The sequence below is a fragment of the Aquarana catesbeiana genome, linkage group LG13 (assembly GCF_042186555.1).
Source record: "Aquarana catesbeiana isolate 2022-GZ linkage group LG13, ASM4218655v1, whole genome shotgun sequence".
Taxonomy (NCBI): Eukaryota; Metazoa; Chordata; class Amphibia; order Anura; family Ranidae; genus Aquarana; species Aquarana catesbeiana.
In genome coordinates this window covers 93,242,188-93,263,694 of record NC_133336.1, presented here as the reverse complement: position 1 = coordinate 93,263,694, position 21,507 = coordinate 93,242,188, and the positions used below count along the sequence as shown (strand labels likewise).

At 42.1% G+C, this 21,507-nt stretch overlaps 1 pseudogene; it reads right to left on the bottom strand.

Moving 5' to 3' along the window:
• Positions 1–2,242: 2,242 nt before the first annotated feature.
• On the bottom strand, positions 2,243–2,375 carry LOC141120735 (U2 spliceosomal RNA; annotated as a pseudogene).
• Positions 2,376–21,507: the final 19,132 nt, after the last annotated feature.

The window sequence follows — 21,507 nt, the reverse complement described above, 5'->3', positions numbered from 1 at the left end:
GCCCGGGACACAGAGAAACAAGCAATCCGGGAAATAGTTCTCCAGCCGTGCAGCAGAGTGGCCCAGGATGCCGCCCAGGTGTAAGACTAGGCTTCCAGGAAGGATTGGAGCCTGGATGGTGCTGGATTGACCAAGCTTTGGAGGAGCTCAGCCGAGACACATCCTCTCCTGTGTACGTCCAGACACGCCCCAGTTGTGGAGAAGTTTAAAGCAGGGTTAGGTTATAAAAAAAAATCCCAAGCTTTGAACATCTCACGGAGCACAGTTCAATCCATCATCCAAAAATTGAAAGAGTATGACACAACTGCAAACCTTCCAAGACATGGCCGTCCACCTAAACTGACAGGCCAGGCAAGGAGAGCATTAATCAGAGAAGCAACCAAGTGGCCCATGGTAATTCTGGAGGAGCTGCAGAGATCCACAGCTCAGGTGGGGGAATCTGTCCACAGGACTACTATTAGTTGTGCACTCCACAAATCTGGCCTTTATGGAAGAGTGGCAAGAAGAAAGCCATTGTTGAAAGAAAGCCACAAGAAGTCCAATTTTCAATTTGTGAGAAGCCCTGTGGGGGACACAGCAAACATTTGGAAGAAGGTGCTCTGGTCAGATGAGACCAAAATTGAACTTTTTGGCCTAAAAGCAAAACGTGTGGCGAAAAACTAACACTGCACATCACCTTGAATACAACATCTGTTTTCTTCAGCAGGAACAGGGAAGCTGGTCAGAGTTGATGGGAAGATAAATGGAGCCAACTACAGGGTGCTCTTAGAAGAAAACCTGTAAAGCCCCATACACACTATCAGATTTTCTGCTGATTTTTTTCCTTCAGATTTACCAAAACTATACAATATGAGGTCAAAACTTAGGAGTTTCAATTTGTATGCAATCAGGCAGGCCCTTGCACTACATGGTTTTGGTAAATCTGAAGACAAAAATCAGCAGAAAATCTGATAGTGTGTATGGGGCTTTAGAGTCTGCAAAAGACTTGAGACTGGAGTGGAGGTTCACCTTCCAGTAGGACAACGACCCTATACATACAGCCAGAGCTACAATTGAATGGTTTAGATCAAAGCATATTCATGTGTTAGAATGGCCCAGTCAAAGTCCAGACCTAACTCCAACTGAGAATCTGTGGCAAGCCTTGAAAATTGCTGTTTACAGAGGCTTCCTATCCAATCTGACAGAGCTTGAGCTATTTTGCAAAGATTGGGCAAAAATTTCACTCACTTTTTTTTTTTTGAAAGCCTATGGCGTGCATAACACACCCAAAAAACTTCACCCGGTGCCAAAAAAATGTGCACACACATAAAGAGTGAACACAAAAAAGTGCAACGGGTACACAGACGTGCCAATTCCCCCGGGGCGTTAGGCTCCAGACGGAGACAAGGGTACTTTACAAATGGTCCATCTGGCCGAAACCAGACGGACCCCATTCTCTGGAAGGCCTGCCGAAACAGAACCCACCCAAGTACTAGGTGAGGCTCCCCCGAAGGGAGACCCCATGAGAGAGGACGAACTAAGTCAGAAGGCCATGTCCACCCCTTCCCAAGACTTTCAGGGCTAGCCCGAGGACCCGCATACTTACTCGCCACACAGTGAGACAAAACCATGTATAAACATAAAAAGACAAAAAGTGACAAACATAGGCATCAATCAAAAAATAAAATAAATAAAAGAAAGTGGGGAAGGGATAGTGGAGAGGAGAGTGAAAAAGGTGGCCATTGTGTAAAACAATGACCAGGCCCTCCGGCCAGGAATAAAAAATTCCTCTGGTCCCAGCCAAAAGGCCCGGCCCAAGAGGCAGGTGCTAAAAAAGCACGTTCTATGGTGCAGTGACCGTGGTGCCTCAAATCAAAGTGACTGCCACTCACAGTGATTTTATGGCACCCCTGGACTGCCACTCCAGGGGCACATACTGCATAGGCTTTCAAGTTTAACTCTGGCCACCGGCCCGGACCACAGCAGCCCCCACCCCAGGCAGGAAGGCATGGAGTTCTGGAAGCTTGGTGAGAGCCCTTTACCATCAGGCCTCACCGTCGTTCCGTCCCTCCTACCTAATTACATTCGGGAAATACTGGCCACTCCCCCGTGGGAGTAAGGGGAGCCAGCGTTCTCTCCCGAATAACTGTCCGGAGCTAGAGCTGCCCCAATCCAAGACCCTCTGGATCAGACCCCGTGGTTCTACATCCCCATCAGAAGGCTTCCCTTTCGGCTACAAACCGCTCCAGGTCACCTTTACTCCAGCAGGTTTTGCATAGCAACCGCCATCCCATCTCTATCTCGCCATAGATCAGGGACGGGAGCAAGCGCCACCTCCTGGAAACTGATAAGAACAGATACTACACTTGATCTTAGCCAAAAGGCCGAGAAGCGATACATTTCACTCTCTAGATGTGCAAAGCTGGTAGAGACATCCGGGACAAGATTGAAGACCTACACAAGGCTGGAATGGGCTACAAGACCATTGCCAAGCAGCTTGGTGAGAGGGTGACAACAGTTGGTGCAATTAATCGCAAATGGAAGAAACACAAAATAACTGTCAATCTCCCTCGGTCTGGGGCTCCATGCAGGATCTCACCTCATGGAGTTTCAATGATCATAAGAATGGTGAGGAATCAGCCCAGAACTACAGGGGAGAATCTTGTCAATGATCTCAAGGCAGCTGAGACCATAGTCACCAAGAAAACAATTGGTAACACACTACGTCATAAAGGACTGAAATCCTGCAGTGCCCGCAAGGTTCCCCTGCTCAAGAATGCATGTGCAGGCCCGTCTGAAGTTTGCTAATGAATACCTTAATGATTCAGAGGATAACTGGGTGAAAGTGTTGTGGTCAGATGAGACCAAAATCAAGCTCTTTGGCATCAACTCAACTCGCTGTGTTTGGAGGAGGAGGAATGCTGCCTAGGACCCCAAGAACACCATCCCCACCTTCAAACATGGAGGTGGAAACATTATGCTTGTGAGTGTTTTTCTGCTAAGGGGACAGGACAAATTCACTGCATCAAAGTGACGATAGACGGGGCCATGTGCCGTCAAATCTTGGGTAAGAACCTTCTTCCCTCAGTCAGGGCATTGAAAATGGTTTGTGGATGGGTATTCCAGCATGACAATGACCCAAAACACACAGCCAAGGCAAGAAAGAAGTGGCTCAAGAAGAAGCACATTAAGGTCCTGGAGTGGCCTAGCCAGTCTCCAGACCTTAATCCCATAGAAAATATGTGGAGGGAGCTGAATGTTTGAAATATGTGCAAACCTGGTGGCCAACTACAAGAAATGGCTGACCTCTGTGATTGCCAACAAGGGTTTAGAAATGCATTTTTCTTGTTATTCTGTCTCTCACTGTTAAATTAAACCTACCATTAAAATTATAGATTGATCATTTCATTGTATGTGGGCAAAGATACAAAATCAGAAGGGGATCAAATACTTTTTCCCCTCACTGTACAAGTATATGTGTGTTTTCTTTATTACCCTATTTTTTTCTCTTTTATTATTATTTTTATTTAATTTTTAAAAACGGAAATGGATAACATGGTAAATGGTGTTCTTGTTAATCAGAATAAACAACATAAAACATTGGCCTCAATTTCACATAAGAACAGAAATCAGAAAACAAGTATATTACATTAAAAGGAATATCATCATCAGCGTGATTTTTGTCACAGAAAAATATATGCTACTGTTCACTGTAAAAATCTTTAATTATCCACAATTCAAAAGTTCTTTCTTGTGTGTGATTTCTATTTTCATTGCCATCTTCATCCGGGACGTTCTTTGCATCGGATCATGCGCATTTTGTTTCTATTCGATTATCTCTGTACAATTACTCTACACGTTGAGCGAAAATCGGACATTCTGTTCACGTACGAAAAACATTTTCTAGATTACGCCTTCAGATTTTTGCATCTGAACAGTTGGACTTGGTTGTTGAAAGCAGTATACTAACGAACAGATAATCGACTGACTGTTCCTCATATGGAAATTTTCATATTATTTTCTTATCGTGTGTACGGGCCTTAAATCTGTGGGAAGGGACATGCCAGCCTTCTTGCTTTAATATTCACAGGCAGGCTGGGCATCAAACAGTTTATCCCCAGCAAAAGGGCCCGATATGGGGTTAAACTCTTCAAATGTTGTGACTGAGAAACAGGGTATATCTACGCTTTCCTGGTGTACTAAGGAAAGGACTCCCAACTGCATGCCCCTGAATGCCCAGAGTACCTTGGAGCCAGCGGAAAAGTTGTCTGGGAGCTTGTCTATCCACTCATTGCAAAGGGATGTCATCTTTATGTGGAGATTTTTTATATGATCTTGCCCCTCTTCTGCATTCTTCACCAGAGGGACACTCCAGCATGTGGTACAGTGAGAGCCAATAGAAAGGGCTTCCTGCAAAAACTCATCAATGAAAGGTTACAATGAGGGGAGACAGCGTCTTTGCAGAACCATGAGCGCTGTCAGGTGGGGGGACAGACGAAATGTCCACATGCTCACAACGATCCATAACAACACCTACGTGGAAGTCCCCAGAAGAAATCGCCCAATCCGGAAACCAGCTTGTCTCCATGACTATAATTTGTTCATGGGGGGAGTGGACTTCAATGATCAGATGATCGAACCCTACCTTCCCACAAGAAAATCCCGCCATTGGTATAAAAAAGTCTTTATTTTTTCAGTTTGGCCATGTATAACACTTATGATATTTACCAAAAATCTACCGAGACCCCCGTATCCTATCTGCATTACCAAGAAGAAGTTATCTCCACCCTTTTGTACCCTGAAGGCCCACAAGAAAATATTCGCTCTGAATTAGTGAGCAGACTCCAGGAACGCCACTTTCCTGAGAACACCCCCCCCCCCCCGTGAAACAGGGCACAGACGTCAAAAGAAATGCCAGGTGTGCTCCAGAGGAGGCGTTAGAAGAGACACCTTGTATTATTGTCCCCAATGTCCTTCCCAACCAGGCCTCTGTATAGGTGACTGTTTCTGCCGTTACCATACTTCTCTACATTATTAGGGAAGTATAATAAACTTAATTGTCATTTACCTCCAGCTCCACACCCCTTATGACACTGCACTAAACTGTACATACCGCTGCCTTCTCCGGAACAGACCCTGGCCTGCTATACGATAACACTTCTGCCAAACGCTAAACTGTACCTACCTCTGCCTGCTGTGGAACTGACTCTGGACTGTTTGACCACGTTTTTTGCCTGTCTCTTGGACTGATCTTTTACCCTGCTATGGTAGTGAGAACACAGGGGTCTCACATATGTGAGGGGCTCCAGAATTGTTTTTCTGGATGAGGAAAATACATTTTTTAGTTTTTTCATTCCCGGATTAGGTCTCACACATGTGGTATTGCCATACTCAGGAGGAGTAGCAGAATGTATTTTGGGGTGTCATTTTTGCTATGTACATGCTATGTGTTGGACATATCTTATAAATGGACAACTTTGCGTAGAAACAATACGTTTTAATTTTTTCACACATTTTCCAAAAACTTCTGGAAAAAAATGAAACATTCAATAGATTCACTATGCCTCATAGATTATACGTGGGGTGTTTGCTTTCCAAAATGGGGTCATTTTGTGGGCATTTCCATTGTCCTGGTGCTCCAGGGCCTTCAAAAGTGTAATAGGTGGTTGAGAAACGAGATGTGTAATTTATGCTTCTAGAACGCCTGAAGGTGCTACTTCAATGTTGGGCCTCTGTATGTGGCCAGGCTGTGTAAAAGTCTCACACATGTGGTATCGCCTTACTCAGGAGAAGTAGCAGAATTTATTTTGGGGTGTCATTTTTGCTATGTAATTGCTATGTGTTAGAAATATCTTATAAATGGACAACTTTGTGTAAAAAAAAATGCCTTTTAATTTTTTTTTCCACATTTTCCAAAACATTCTGAAAAAAAAGAACTATTCAAAAAACTCATTAGGCCTCATAGATTATACGTTGGGGTGTTTGCTTTCCAAAATGGGGTCATTTTGTGGGTGTTTCCATTGTCCTGGTGCTCCAGGGCCTTCAAAAGTGTAATAGGTGGTTGAGAAATGAGATGTGTAATTTTTGCTCCTAGAACGCCTAAAGGTGCTACTTCAATGTTGGGCCTCTGTATGTGGCAATGCTGTGTAAACGTCTCACACATGTGGTATTGCCATACTCAGGAGGAGTAGCAAAATGTATTTTGGGGTGTAATTTGTGGTATGCACATGCCATGTGAGAGATATAACCTGTTATATTGACAATTTTGTGAAGAAAAAAAAAATCTTCATTTTGCAAAGAATTGTGGGAAAAAATGACAACTTCAAAAAACGAATCATGCCTCTTACTAAATACCTTGGAATGTCTAGTTTCCAAAAAGGGGTCATTTGGGGGTATATGTACTTTCCTGGCTTGTTAGTGTCTCGCAAAATGAGGTAGGCCTTCAGTACATCAGGTGTGATCATTTTTCAATGATTGGCACCATAGCTTGTAGACTCTATAACTTTCACAAAGACCAAATAATTTACACTGATTTGTTTTTTTTTACCAAAGATATGTAGCAGTATAAATTTTGGCCAAAATGTATGAAGAAAAATTACTAATTTGCTAAATTTTATAACAGAAACAAAGAAAAATTCATTTTTTTTTCAAAATGTTCGGTCTTTTTTCATTTATAGCACAAAAAATAAAAAACCCAGGAGGTGATCAAATACTACCAAAAGAAAGCTCTATTTGTGTGAAAAAAATGGACAAAAATTTCATATGGGTACAGTGTTGCATGACTGAGTAATTGTCATTCAAAATCTGAGAGCACCGAAAGCTGAAAATTGGTCTGGTTAGGAAGGGGGTTTAAATGCCCAGTGGGCAAGTGGTTAATCTGCTTGATATCTTGTTGCCAACCTCTGCCTGCACATGGTCCATTCGCTGGCTGCTGTTTACGCTTGTATCTGATCATCCGTTGCTGATGTGGCTTGTCTGACCCAGCATCCAGTTATCAGTCTGTCTTGCTCTGCATAGTGCCTGGTGACACCGGTCCTCCATCCGCTGTGTGTCTGCATCTACTGTTCCTGCTGCCATCCACTGCTTCAACCATCCAGCCCAGCTCTGGTGACGCACCTGCCACACACCTTGCGACCAAAGGAAGATCTTGCAGTCACTCTTACTTCACCGGTCTCCCGTGGCCACAGTCGCAACTCCAGTGGTCCTTGAGCCAGGGCTATACGAGAGGTCTCCCTCTACACATCAGGCTCTCCCACAAAGTACACAACAGGAAGGCCTGGTCCCAGTGTCCCGGAATGACTCGCACATGCTCAGGAGTGATGTCATCCCACGCCGGCCAATGAAGATGGGTGAAACTAGCACACAGGAGAAGATGCCAGCACTGGTAAGGGATCGTGTGAAAGGAAAATATTCCTCCCTTTAGTTCTCTATTCCCTCCCCTCTTCCGCGCAACCATCTTTTTTTTTTTTAAAAGGTTTTTATTTTGTTTTGCATAAAGATAGAGGTACAGCGTATCAAAAGTACAGTAGAGCTAATGAGCTCAAGTATTGGTGTAAATAACCATGATTAACAGACAAAGCACAAGGATCAAGAAAAGATAAGTCATACACACATGACCCCTTCTCCCCCTGGGTCCACAATGTGAGTAGTGGAATAGGGCCTTAGGAGACAAAATTTATAGAAGGCATATTAAAGTAAGAAATCAAGGGTGAGTTCAACATGTTTGTGAAATTTCAGCCTGCAGAGTTTAGTAGAAGGTGGTATTCAGTTTGGTTTGATCATTCTCAAACAAGATCTGCTCAATAGGCTGGGGAGCCAATGTAGGAGTTATTGAGCCAAACCGAGTGAGGCATGTTGTTTTAATAGACACTTAAAAAAAAATTGTTGGGAATATCTGCACGGGACCGTAGATCTTCTAAAGAGAGGATAGAACTTCCGGTAAACAGTCGTGAAATATTACTAATCCCCTTGGAAGTCCACCAGGTAGAGTTTGGATGGGCTGTAAGCTCTGTAAACGCTTCCTGCTTGGCCTATAGTAAAATGACGGCCTGGCGGGAGCTCTCTCGTTCTGGGTTGATGTCATATGATGTCCTCCCCAGAACGCTCTCCACGGGCTGTGTTGCGACACAATCTGTCACCTGCTGTGTCCACTAGACTAATCACAGCAGATCACATGACAATTGTACACATTGGATGGCTTCCATTCATTGTGTACTAATGTGTTTATCTCTGTGATTGGTCAGAGTGATCACATGGTACAGGCAGGGTTAATCGCAGCCCAGCTGTACCATGTGATTAGCTGTGGCCAATCACAACTAATCACAACAGTAAGCACTGAATGAATGGATTTCATTCAGAAAAAATGGTTGTTCAAAACAGTGATATTCACTGTTATAAACACTCATAGTGTGTAAAAAAAAAATCCCGATCACCTTCCCAGAGTAGTACAGTGTTACTTTGGTAACACTGTGTTGCTCTGGTCACAGAATGCAAAAAACTCATAAAAAGTAATAATATTTTAATAATTTTAAAAAATCATTAAAACATCTTTTTTACATACTGTCACAAGTCAGTGGCCCTGATCACCTCCACACCGGTTTTATGATGACGCTGTACTGTACTGGTGACAGTATTCAAAAAAAAAAAAAAAACTGTGAAAACTTTTTTTACAATTTCTTCATTATCCAAAAAATTGTGAAAAAAATTACAACTTCAAAAAATTCAACATGTCTCCTACTAAATACCTTGGACTGTCTGCTTTCCAAAAAGGGGTCATTTGGGGGATATTTGTACTGTCCTGGAATTTTCAGATCTCAATAAATGAGGCTGGAAGTACATCAGGATTGATCGATATATATACTGTATATATATACCATAGTTTTTGGACTCTCTAACTTTCCTACAGACGAAATAATAAACACTGATTTGGGTTATTTTCTCCAAAGAAATTTAGCAGAATACATTTTGGCCTAAATCTGTGTGACCTTTGGGTGAACCAGCTTTACGCCAGAGCGCTGCTGGACTACAGAAGTATGGTAACATTTGTGGGTACCAGGGTAGCTTGGGAGGTGGGTCCTGTAGCAAGAATCCTGAGGGTGGTGTGCATGCACGGGACACCAAGAAATACCCACTGGTACCAGTGGCAATCACCATGGCCTGGGGCACAATAATCCAGGAGGTTGGTTTACCTGACTTCATTCACAACATTATTATAGGAAGGGACTGCCCTCTATTTGTTGAGCTTTGGGACTATGAGAGCCAAGGACTACGGGACAGTGTGACCATCCTGTTCCCTTTAGGGGCTGGATGCTAAGAGAGTGTTGCATCTGGGGCAGATGGTCTACCAGCTAAGGAGACCCCTGAGGGGGGCGAAACCCACTCTTTTGCTGGTCATGGCTGGGGAAAACATAGAGGAAGCCTCCCTTTTGCATTTTATGTCCGAGGAGAACGAGGGAGAAAGTTCCTTTAGTTTCGCTCATACTGATCTTGCAGTGTCACTGGGAGCATTCCGTTCCGCTCAAAAGAGGGATCCTACATTAAAAATACACCTGGGAACAGGTTACTGTGGTTAATAGTGTGTCACAAGTGCCTGAAGCCTTCACCACATTTATTTCTTGGATGATCGCAGATCTGTGTAAGTTGTTCCAAATCAAACAGCTCCACACATCTCTCTACCACCCACAGATAGATGGGTTGGTAGAGCGGTTTAATAAAACCCTGAAGTCAATGCTTAAAAGGGTTGTGCAACAAGATGGCAAAGACTGGAACTGTCTACTCCCAGCATTGATGTTTACTGTTAGGAAGGTACCTCAGATGTCCACAGGGCTTTCCCCATTTAAGTTGGTACAGGTACTTCTTGATTATGTGTAGGAAACTTAGGAAAGTGAGTGCTCTATCCATAAGACAGTCGTTAAAGATATAACCCAGATGAGAGAGAGGATTGCTAAGGTGATGAACACATGCAAATTCCACAAGAAGCACAAAGAAGGGTGTACAACTGGTCTTCCAAGCTTAAGCAGTTCCAGGTTGGGTCGCTGTGCTCATACCTACAGTAGGAAACAAGTTCCTGGCCAGGTGGTGGGGCCCTTTGAGTTGGTGTAAATCTGCTAAAACCCTGGAAGGACCAAGTACAGGTAGTTGCCCTAGCTAAGGTTAGTTGAATGCCCCCTGTAGGGAAGAACTCGATCCTAGTATTCACCTCTCTGTCCAAGCCGCAAACACATCAAGTAAAGGAGTTCTTACAGAGGAAAAGAGAGAAGTTCTCAGGACTGCCGGGTCTTACCAAGGTTATCGAAACCTAATGCGAAGGACCGAGTGAAAACCCCCCAGACATCCCCAGAGCACATAGTGTCGTTGTGATGCTGTGATATCCCACAGCTATCACATGGTACCTGGGTCAATCACAGCACAGTGTACTGTGTGATTAGTTGTAGTCAACAACAGATCATAATAGTAAAAAAAAAAGCAATAGTTAGCAATAGTTTTAGTTATAAGCAAAAGTTTTAGCTGTCATGAATGGCTTTCATTCATGACAGCTTGATTACAGTTTATACTATAAACTATAATCAAGCTGTCATGAATGAAAACCATGCACAACAGCTAAAACTATTGCTTATAACTAATAACAATTCCAAATATCTTAATTCCTTCTTTTTATTTTTTTTTTAAAGAGCGTAGCTACCCTCTCTTTCTCACTCTCAAGATCAGCTAAGGACTATGGACTATTGATGTGTAATGTGTACAGAGCAGTGTACATGACCACAACTAACATGCACTGCTTATTCCAAACAAATGGAAGTAATGGGGAAAAGTAGAGGTTCAGGAGCTCATGGAGGATGTTACAAGAAGGCTAAAAAATACAGTAAGAAACAATTTCATGAAAAATAGATAACAGGGCCATTAAAGCGGTAGTTAAGCCTGCTTGGTGATTTTTACCTACAGGTAAGCCTATAACCCTTACCTGTAGGTAAAATGAATATCTCCTAAACGTGCACCGTTTAGGAGATTTTCACACTGGATGCAGCCAGTTACGTCACTGGCGCATGCGCTCTGAAGGTCCGGCATACCTTGCCTGACCTTCAGAGCTGCATGCCGGAACCGAGGGCTGAGGTCGTTGCGGCTCCCGCCAATCACATAGCCAGAGCGCGCGAACCCAGAAGAAAGACTGGAGGAAGATGTCAGCCTTTCAGCGGTGACAGCACAGCGCTGGAGGGCTTTGTTCCAAGGTATTTCATAATGTGCTAGTATGCGATGCATACTAGCACATTATGCAATTGCCTTACAGGTGTTTTTTTTTCTTTTTAACTGCAGTGGTTTACTACCACTTTAAGTAGTGGATGTGTATGGATTATTTTTTAAGTATATAGTTTTGTGCCAATTTAAAGCAAAACTAAACCCATTGATAAAACAGTTTCCCAAAACAGCTACATTCAAGGCATGCCATTAATAACTGTCACAGATGCCTGTACTCTCAACCGAACTGTAAAGCCAACAAATGTTCACAAATGATCACGTGCAGCGCAGTGATTATTGCAGATCAAACAGAGGCTAAGATGGCAGCTTTCTTGGTGTAAAGGATAGAAGGGTTTAGTTCCACTTTAAGTGAACTTTGAGGCCCTCAAATGGCTGGTGCCATAGATGGTCATATGTGCAGTACCATGACAACTGCAAATCTAAATAGAGATAATACTAAGGCCCAGATGTTACAATCAGTGGCAGCTGCTCAGCCTGTACAGTTGAATGACAGGCTGAAGCGGTACCGATCACTCACTGTGTTCATTCAGAAAAGGAAGGGGCCTGTAATTTACATATTTACAGCCCCCTTCTCCCGCTCTCCATTCTGAAACATCCCCCGCAGCAGCTGGCGGGAGAGGAGGGAGGGGGGCGGGCAACACGGAGAATCTACACTGCACGGGGTGATTAGGGTGTGCTCAGGGATACATGGCACACCCCCTGCACATGCCTACGTCTGCAGCCCTCTCTTCTCTGCATCCATTCAAATTCCAGAATTTATACAGCCTGATAACAGAGGAACTAGGCAGCAGACAGAAATGACACTTAAGCTGGAAATACACCATACAATTTCAATTTTCTTTAGATTTACCTTCAACTATGTAGTGCAAGGTCCTCCCCGATTGCATACAAATTGGAATAGTTTAGGTTTAACCTCATATTATATGGTTTTGGTAAATATAAAGGAAAGTTGTATAATGTATGGCCAGCCTTAGTGTTCTGGATCTTAGAAATGGATAAAAAGACATACCAATTCTTTGCCAGATTAAAAGACTTCCATACATAAGTGTCATATGCACGTATGATAGCTGCTAGAATTCGGTTTTAAATTTCAGGGAGTCTGGGGTGACTCGCAAATCATTTGGCTCCTCTTACAGAAACACAATTGTATAATTTCACTTTAAGGCCCGGTTCACACTTGTGCGATGCCAGACATCGCATGTAATTTGCAGCGTACTGCTGTTCACATTACATGCGATGTCTGTGCGGTGCGATTTCAGCCATACAGATAGTATGGCTGATATTGCACCGCATTCGGTCCAAACACACACAGGACCCTTTTTTCTGTTTAGACCAGAATCGGATCACGTGTGTGTTCACACATATGCGATCCGACTCATGTCTGAACTGTCAGTTCGCAGTGCGATACGCGAGCTGAACCGGGGGTGTCGTTAACAATGTATTGACACTCTCCAGCACTTCACATATGGCAGTATGAAATAAATAAGGCCCGGTTCACACTTGTACGATGCGAGAACCCTGCCAATCCACTGCAGGTTCCCGCATCGCACCGACTCGCATGGCAGTTCACACTGCCATATGCGAACTGCTGGGGAGTGTCAATACATTGTTAACAACACCCCCAGTTCAGCTTGCGTATCGCACTGCGAACTGACAGTTTGGACATGAATCAGATCGCATATGTGTGAACACACACGTGATCCGAGTCTGGTCTGAACAGAAAAAGGGTCCTGTGCGTGTTTGGACTGAATGCGGTGCGATATCAGCTATACTATCTGTACTATCACCGCACAGACATCGCATGTAATGTGAACAGCAGTGCGCTGTGAATTGCATGCGATGTCTGGCATCGCACAAGTGTGAACCGGGCCTAAAGGTGGATACTAGGCATATATAAAGCAAATTCATGTAGCACTCATAATCATTATTACATTATTTACTTTATTTTTAAATACAAACCTTGCAAGTACCTGAATTTGACTCAAGATCAGCTTCTTGCAGACTCAGTATAGCAGAGCTAGAGTGTGAGAGTAGTATAAGGAGCCAAGCAGTTCATGTGCTGACAAGAAGCATGCTGATAGTAGGAGAAGGCAGAGTGAACGAGAGATTAGCTCATCATTGTGCTGCTTTTCCATTCACTGCCCAGTCTCAGTTTTGTGTGGACCCAGGATGACCTGGGCTCAGAGTGGTTGAATGATGTTGGCCTTCAGACTAGAGACTATCAGCAGAAAAAGTACTGCAGGGAAAATTTCTTGATTTAAGCTGATTTTGTTATTTTATTACTCAATGGACTATCCATTTTTAGCATGCTATTTTTGGCTGAAATTCTACTTTAAAATATATAGACAAAAAAAGCTAATTTAATTTTCTTATTATAATCTTAAAACTGCAAGCTGTTTAAGTTTATGAAACAAAAAATTAAGTATTAATTTTACAATATTTATCTATGGATGTTCATTCTTTAGAGAGTTTTTTTCCTGTTATATTCTTTTTTGTTACATATGTGCTCTAGTTGCAAAATAGTCTGCCCCATTCTCCAGGACAAATGCTGTCAATCTAACATAAGCTGCTCCTTTCCCAGGTATCGCCTGTGTATTTTTTATTCCCTGTGAATAGGAAATGGCTTAAAGGGCACCTGGTTTCTCCAGGTCCCAGGGGCAGCTGTCTGGCCAGTGAATACCCGATTATTTCTTAACATGCTTTTGGCAGAATCTGTTTTCTTCATTTGCCTTTTCAGCAACATTTTCATTGACAGACTCTGGATATCCAGTTATAGAAATGTTGTCCATCCAAATTGTGAACAGGAACAATTGAGTTTTCTCTGTGGCACATGACTGTGGGAAAGTCTTCTTTAGCTATTCAGGCAATTTTCGTAGCGTTGCTCTGAAGAGCAGACATTGAGGAGAGCAAAAAGTACAATTAAGGAACAGAGCTATTTTGCTATTGAGAGTGTTAGTGTAGCCGGCTTTCTTATGTCATTTTTTAAGTTAGAGAATTAATAAAGGAAAAGAACCTTGCAGCTTTAGAGGTCCAAGAAAAAAAAGAAATCTAAGAAAAGCTAATAAAAAAAAAACTTTAAAACACACTTTTTATTTCTTGGGTGGTTTGTTACTTCAGCTTAAAAAAAAAAAAAAAAACAGTCGATAACACTCTGAGCCCTGCATATTTTATGGCATAATTCCTACAAAAGGGATTTGACCTAAAAGTTGTTGAGCACGGATGGGATAATTATATCTGCATTTTGTGTGACATGCTTGCATCAGGCTCTTCTAATAAGATGCTTGAATACGAGGAGTTCTTTTTCCTGAGATGCATCTAACGAACAAATTGTAATCTTCTAATCAGCTGTGTGGGGAATAAAGCTCTGGCAAAAAATGTAATTCTCTTCATGAAAAGGCCTTTGTTCTGTCTTCCTTGCCCTTATCACACTGGATTTGTCTAGCTTTGTTTTAGCTTGCGTAGAGAAGATGGTCATTGTTATTCTAAGTGGATTAATATTTTGGCATCACAGGAAGTAAAAAATGTTTCTATTTGTGTGGATATATATATATATATATATATATATATATATATATATATATATAAAGAAAACAAAGATATTTTCTATTGTTTTATGTATTGGTGAATCAGTGAAAGGTAAACATTTATTTTTAGAATAAGTCAGTTCTCGTTGCCTTTTTTTTAGATTTTTATCAAATTTATCTATCATAGTCAGGGCAAGATTTAGGATCGTGGGCAAAAAAAAATTCTGTTGTCTTAAGACCCACCCACAAACAGGCCACATCCAAAGCCATGCCTACTGTTCACACATGTTTACATGTGTTATACGTGTTGGTGTGGTGTAGTGCTATTTATTCTTAATGGCACCTCAATGCACCTTGCCAGCAGACCACAACATATGGTCATGCACTGCTGTTAAATAAATAGGCTGCCTTAGAGAAACAGATGTTTAATCAGTATTAAACCAAGAAGCAAACATTTATTATATTGCAGCTTACCAATACTTATATGTGATAGGTGCATTCGTTTTCTTTTTCGGATTTATTACCTATATTTTTATCTGGTGGTCCAGTCAGTAAGTCTGTTGTTTTTCAACAGAACAAGTTCTCCTGCAAATGTATAATTTAGAGCAGGGGTGTCCAACCTTTTGACCTTCCTGGGCCACATTGGAAGAAGAGGAATTGTCTGGGGCCACACATAAAATACACTAACAATAAGGATAGCTAATGAAAAAAAAAAGTCGGGCAGATCACAAGTTAACAATCACTGATATAGATAGGGTTCCTAACTGAGTAATAAAACTTCATTATGTTTGGAAAATTTTTAATATGAGAGTAAAAGAGGGCAACATAAAGCTAGTGTTTTTGATAAACAAGCACATCATTACCTGGTTCAATTGATGTAGTAGCAATTCTCAATAGATTCTCAAGGTGCTCCTCAGGTATTTTGGTTCAACTTTCGCCCTCCGTGTGCTCCATCCTTGAAGATAGTTGCTCACAAATATAGGTGCTGCCGAAAACTGATGACATGAATAAGGTACGATTGTGAAGAATGGGATATTTTTCTTTGGGATGATAACATTTCTAAAAGTCCAGTAAAGATATTCACTTTTGTCCTAGATCATCTGTCTAAAAGGAAAGGAATCGCATACTTCTATCTCCTGGTCATGGCATTTTCTTAACAGGAGAAAACATACCCTTTGAAGATTTGGGAGACCGAACTATCACACTTCTTTCACTTCATGCAATGGTTTACTGCAGCTACTAACTTGCTCAAAGTTTCACACTGCATGACCCACCGGGAATCTCATTTAAAATTGTTGCATTGCTGGTACTACACCCCAATCCACCTAGCCAAATGTTCTCAAATCTACTCCCCATTATGCTGGAGAAATTGTGGTGAGTTGGGATCCCTCCTGCACTTATGGTGGCAATACCCTAAACTCAGTCCCTTATGGGAAAGCGCATTTCACTTTTTCCCTTTTGTAGCTGGCACGAGATTTGCACCTGATCCAGCCATGGCGCTCCTTTTGTTTAACTACGAATGGCCAAGGGCAATCTTTTTGTTCAAAGTGGTCGGCTTGACTTTGATACACCTCTTGTGTAATGTGCCAATCCGGTGCTACCCTTTATGTGGTTTTTAAGAAAATAAATATGCTATCTCCAAAAAAAATTGAATGAAAAACGAATATAGGACAATGTTTAGGTGGCTGCTAGTAGTAATATGCATTCCCACACACTGCGTGTATATAATAAATATGACACTGCTGCACCTACCTGACACCTCTAAAATTATATTTGTGCTAATTAGCACTAAGTGGACCACTTATTATAGATTATTAATTATATTATTAATTCTTCTTATCTTCCACCTCTGGTGATTCAACACAAATGTATGTGCTGTGAATCCCACCATCGTTCACCTATGCACTTACCCCGAGGAAGTCACGTGACCAGGATGACATGTGTTGGGCAGAGCCGGATGACTGACAGACACTTTTTTAAAGGACCAAGCACCCTGGAAAAGTGGTTGTGGTGTATAGTATCCAAAGTGAAGATTGGAGGAGGAAATTGAAGTGTGAATACAATCAAGTGGGATTTGCAACAAGCCACGAGAGGGAAAAGTTTCTTGACCCGGACATTGTGCAGGTCCACTGCAAAAGGTGAGCGCATAGACGAACGGTGGTGGGATTCACGGCACATACATTTGTGTTGAATCGCCAGAGGTGGAAGATAAGAAGAATGAATTCAATTTATTTGGAAAAATATGTTTTTTTTTAATGAATTAATTTTTTTGGACACTGAGAACTTTCTTTATATTTCATATGTTTGATGATTATTGGATTAGCCCTGCATTATAAGTTGGTTATTAGTGTTTAACACAGGTATAAGTCCACTTAGTGCTAATTGACATGCCTCTTGTACTGCTCGTCAGTAACGATGGCATGATAACTCCTACTGTTCTTCTTAGGGATGCCATTCTGTATGTCTATTTTTTCTTCTCTTTGTCATTGACATATTTTTCAATAATTGAGACATATGCTGCTTAAGGCTCTTGTGGTTGTTCATCTATTGTGTTCCATGTATATCATTAACATAGGGGCATTTCTTGCCCCCCCCTACTCTTCATTGTACCTGATTGGTCTTGTTGAGTTCTACAACTAGTTTTCTCACTGGCATGACATGTTTAAAGCGGCATTAAAGTCTTGTTTTTTTTTGTTTGTTTGTTTTTTTAAATAATATACATGTCATACTTACCTGCTCTGTGCAGTGGTTTTTAACAGGGCAGCCCGGATCCTCCTATTCTCTGGTCCCTCGTCGGCGCTCCTGGCTATTCCCTTCTGCCAGGTAGCCCCACAGCAAGCAGCTTGATTTAGAGGGTTAAAACAATAAAAAAAAACATGACAGGTGCTTAAAACAGAAGCTGTGTCTACTGGCCAGATCATCAGGTGAAAACAGAGGGAAAAAGTCTAAAAAAAGAAAAATAATGCAGCCACCACAGCTATCTATGGGTAAGCTACAATTTATTACAGTTTAGGGTTTGAGGTTAATTCCACTTTAATGCAATCACATTTACACAAAAAAAAAAAAATATTTTAATGTAACAATTGAACCAGAGGTACTGGGGTTTGGAGTGGCAGGTAAATTTAACTCACTAGTTTTTCTTGGTGTACAGCTCTCTGCCTCTGTGTAATGAACCCCTAATCTTCCAATGTGGACACCTGTTTCAGTGACAACTATCTTTGACGGATACCCTGTTGTGTTCCTGGGACTGGAAGTGAAGGGAGATCTTCCTAATAGGACAAATACAGAAAAAAAAAAGCTTTTCCTACTCTGCCCAATTCTAAAAAATTTTTTGAGGACTAACAATACTTTTTTGACAATATTGTCTTGTAAATACGTTATGCAGTTCATAGACAAAATACAGGGGTTGGACAGAAATATGGAAACGCCATAGTAAAAGAACAAAATCATTACCTAATATGTTGTTGGACCGCCTTTGGCATCCAAGATGGCTGGGATAATGCTGGGAATTGACAAATATTGTTTTTTTTGTATCTTTTTTGTCTCTTTCAGTCAGTTGACCATGTCGATTGCAATTATGCTTATCAGACGAAGTTTCCTGAAAACTGTATGCCGTCATAACCTGTGATACTGTACCTTTCGACACTGCAAATAAATTGGCAACTTCAGTCACAGAGACACCAGGTAAGCGAGCACCAATAATTTGGCCTCTTTGAAACTCAGTAAGCTCCAACTGAATCCGTATTACTAGCAGCGCACCAGTGAATGACTAAAGTGAGGCTTCCCACCTGTTAGCTAGGTGTCTCATCACACAGTGGAAGCAAAAGAATGTGAGTAAAGGGGGGATAGCCTGTTTTAAAGCCCCGCTTTCCCTCATGGGATGGTGGTGGTATGAGTTTTAAGCCCCCCCATTGCTTGATTTCAATGGGGGGGGGTTTGTGATAGGTCAAAAAAGGTCAGCTGATTGGGAATGTTCTTGAAGTTCTGTGGGGTCCTCTAAGATAGGTCATTTAAGGTTACCAAACCCCACAGAACATTCCAAAAATTCCCATGACCCATATTTAAGCAGGAGGGTGAGGGGGTCTTTACCAGTCGCCAAAGGGATATTTAAAGAGCACCCCACTGATTTTGGCCAATTTTGTTTACAGTTTTAAAGTATTTATTGATTAAAAGAGTTAGGCCCAGTTCACACTGGTGCGACATGCGCTCTGACTTTGAGAGCACATGTTGCATGACATGTAAAAATCCCCCTCCTATGAGAGCCTTCCTAACTGGTCCAACTTGTGTCGGTCTGACTTTGGAAAAGGGTCTTGCGCTACTTTGGTCCGATTTCAGACCATAGATTTGAATGGAAGTCGCATCCAAGTCGGATCCTCATCTTAATTGATGTGATTTGGATCTGACATTACAGGAAGATTACACAGGAAGATTCCCTGAAGTTTCTTCGAAGTTGAGTCAAAGTCGTGTCAGTCGTCTGACGGGTGACTTTGCTGTTGTAGCAGTGTGAACCTGGCCTTATGGTGAATTGTTAATTGTTTATATTTGTGTGCTGTATGTTTGGAGTTTATACCACCGTCCCATGTTACCTCACTTCCGCTTTCAACACAAAACATGTTGTCACTTTCACACCTGCAAATCATGTAGTATATACATATTTTTGTCTAACCCCTGTATCTAATTTGTGTCAAAATAGAGATATAAATTATAGATACACAAAAGAATTATAATGAAACTGTAGTTTTATACAGGGTAAGGCTGGTGTTCTTAAAAGTTGCTCTAAAAGTTTTTTCTATTTTGTTTGTAAAATCTGTAGCAATCTTCCTGAAGCTACCAAAATATTTTTGTCGTTTATGGACAAACATATTAAATTTTAGTGATATAATGTTTGATACAGCATCATGTCTGTTGAGGTGTCAAGCGTCTCAACAGTGAGAACAGTGCAGCCTATGTTGGGCATTCTTTCACAAAAATAACGAATGTATATTGCTGTTGTAGAACGATGTTAAGGGCAAAGATATACCATGGGAATTAGATGTAATAGATTTCATGCTATTAAACCCCAAACCAAAAATGTATTATATTGCAGCTTACTAATCATTAGCTGCATTGGTTTTCTTTTTTAGCCTTTTTGCCCTCTGTTTTCACCTGTTGATCTGGCCAGTAAAACATCTCTTGTATTAGAGTGCCCCTACTCTGGATGAAGGAGCACAGAGTACCTGAGTACCTGTCACAGTCCATCTGAGTACCCGAGTACCTGTCACAGTTCATCTGAGTACCTGTCACAGTCCATGTGAGTACCTGAGTACCTGTCACAGTCCATATGAGTACCAGAGTACCTGAGTACCTGTCACAGTCCATATGAGTACCCGAGTACTTGAGTACCTGTCACAGTTCATATGAGTACCTGAGTACCTGTCACCGCCCTTCAGAGTACCCGAATACCAGTCACCAGCCCATCAGAGTACCCAAGTACCTATCTGTAGCTCATCAGAGTACCCGAGTACCTGTCACCAGGCCATCAGAGTACCCAAGTACCTGTCGCCAGGCCATCAGAGTACCCGAGTACCTTTCACCAGCCCATCAGAGTACCCGAGTACCTGTCACCAGCCCATCAGAGTACCCAAGTACCTGTCTCCAGCCCATCAGAGTACCCGAGTACCTATCACCAGCCCATCAGAGTACCCGAGTACCTGTCTGCAGCTCATCGAGTTACCCAAGTACCTGTCTCCAGCCCATCAGAGTACCCAAGTACCTATCTGCAGCCCATCAGAGTACCCGAGTACCTATTTGCAGCCCATGCCTCATAGAATATACGTTGGGGTGTTTGCTTTCCAAAATGGGGTCATTTTGTGGGTAATTCCATTGTCCTGGTGCTCAAGGACCTTCAAAAGTGTAATAGGTAAAAATGGAATGAAATGTGTAATTTATGCTCCTAGAACGCCTGAAGGTACTGCTTCAATGTTGGGCCTCTGTATGTGGCCAGGCTGTGTAAAAGTCTCACACATGTGGTATCGCCATACTCAGGAAGAGTAGCAAAATGTATTTTGGGGTGTAATTTTTTCTATATACATGCTATGTGTTAGAAATATCTTATAAATTGACAACATTGTGTAAAAAAAATGTGTTTTCATTTTTTTCCACATTTTCCAAAAACTTCTGGAAAAAAATGAACCGTTCAAAAGACTCAGACAGATGTGAGCAGTTTGCCCTTCTGGAAGCTCGCATTAGAGATCTGGAGGAGCAAGTTACAACACTGGGCGGAAAGGACAACCTTGAAAGGGGTCCTCTGCTCACTGAGCAGGTGGTCAGTAGGGTTGATGTGGAGGGTGGAGGGGCAAGTCAGGATTATCAGATAGGAAGATGGGTTAATGTAGTTAGAGGGAGTGGAAGGGGCTCGCAGAAAAGGAAGGCCAGTCCTGTATTTGTGCATCAAAACAAATTTGCCAAGTTGGGTAAAGATGTGGAGGTGGCAAACACAGAGGTGGCAGCCCTAGATGTCACTGCTACCCCTAACATCCGGGAGAGCAGCCCATCTAGTAGAGGTGGTGAGGGGAGTGCAAGTAGGCCTAGACAGTTGGTGGTTATATGGGATTCTATAATCAGAAGGACTGATAGAATAATTTGTCGCCAGGATCGCCTCAACCGAATGGTTTGCTGTCTCCCTGGTGCTAGGGTTCGGCATGTGGTGGACTGGGTGGATAAATTACTAGGAGGGGCTGGGCATAACCCAGCTGTCTTGGTCTACGTTGGA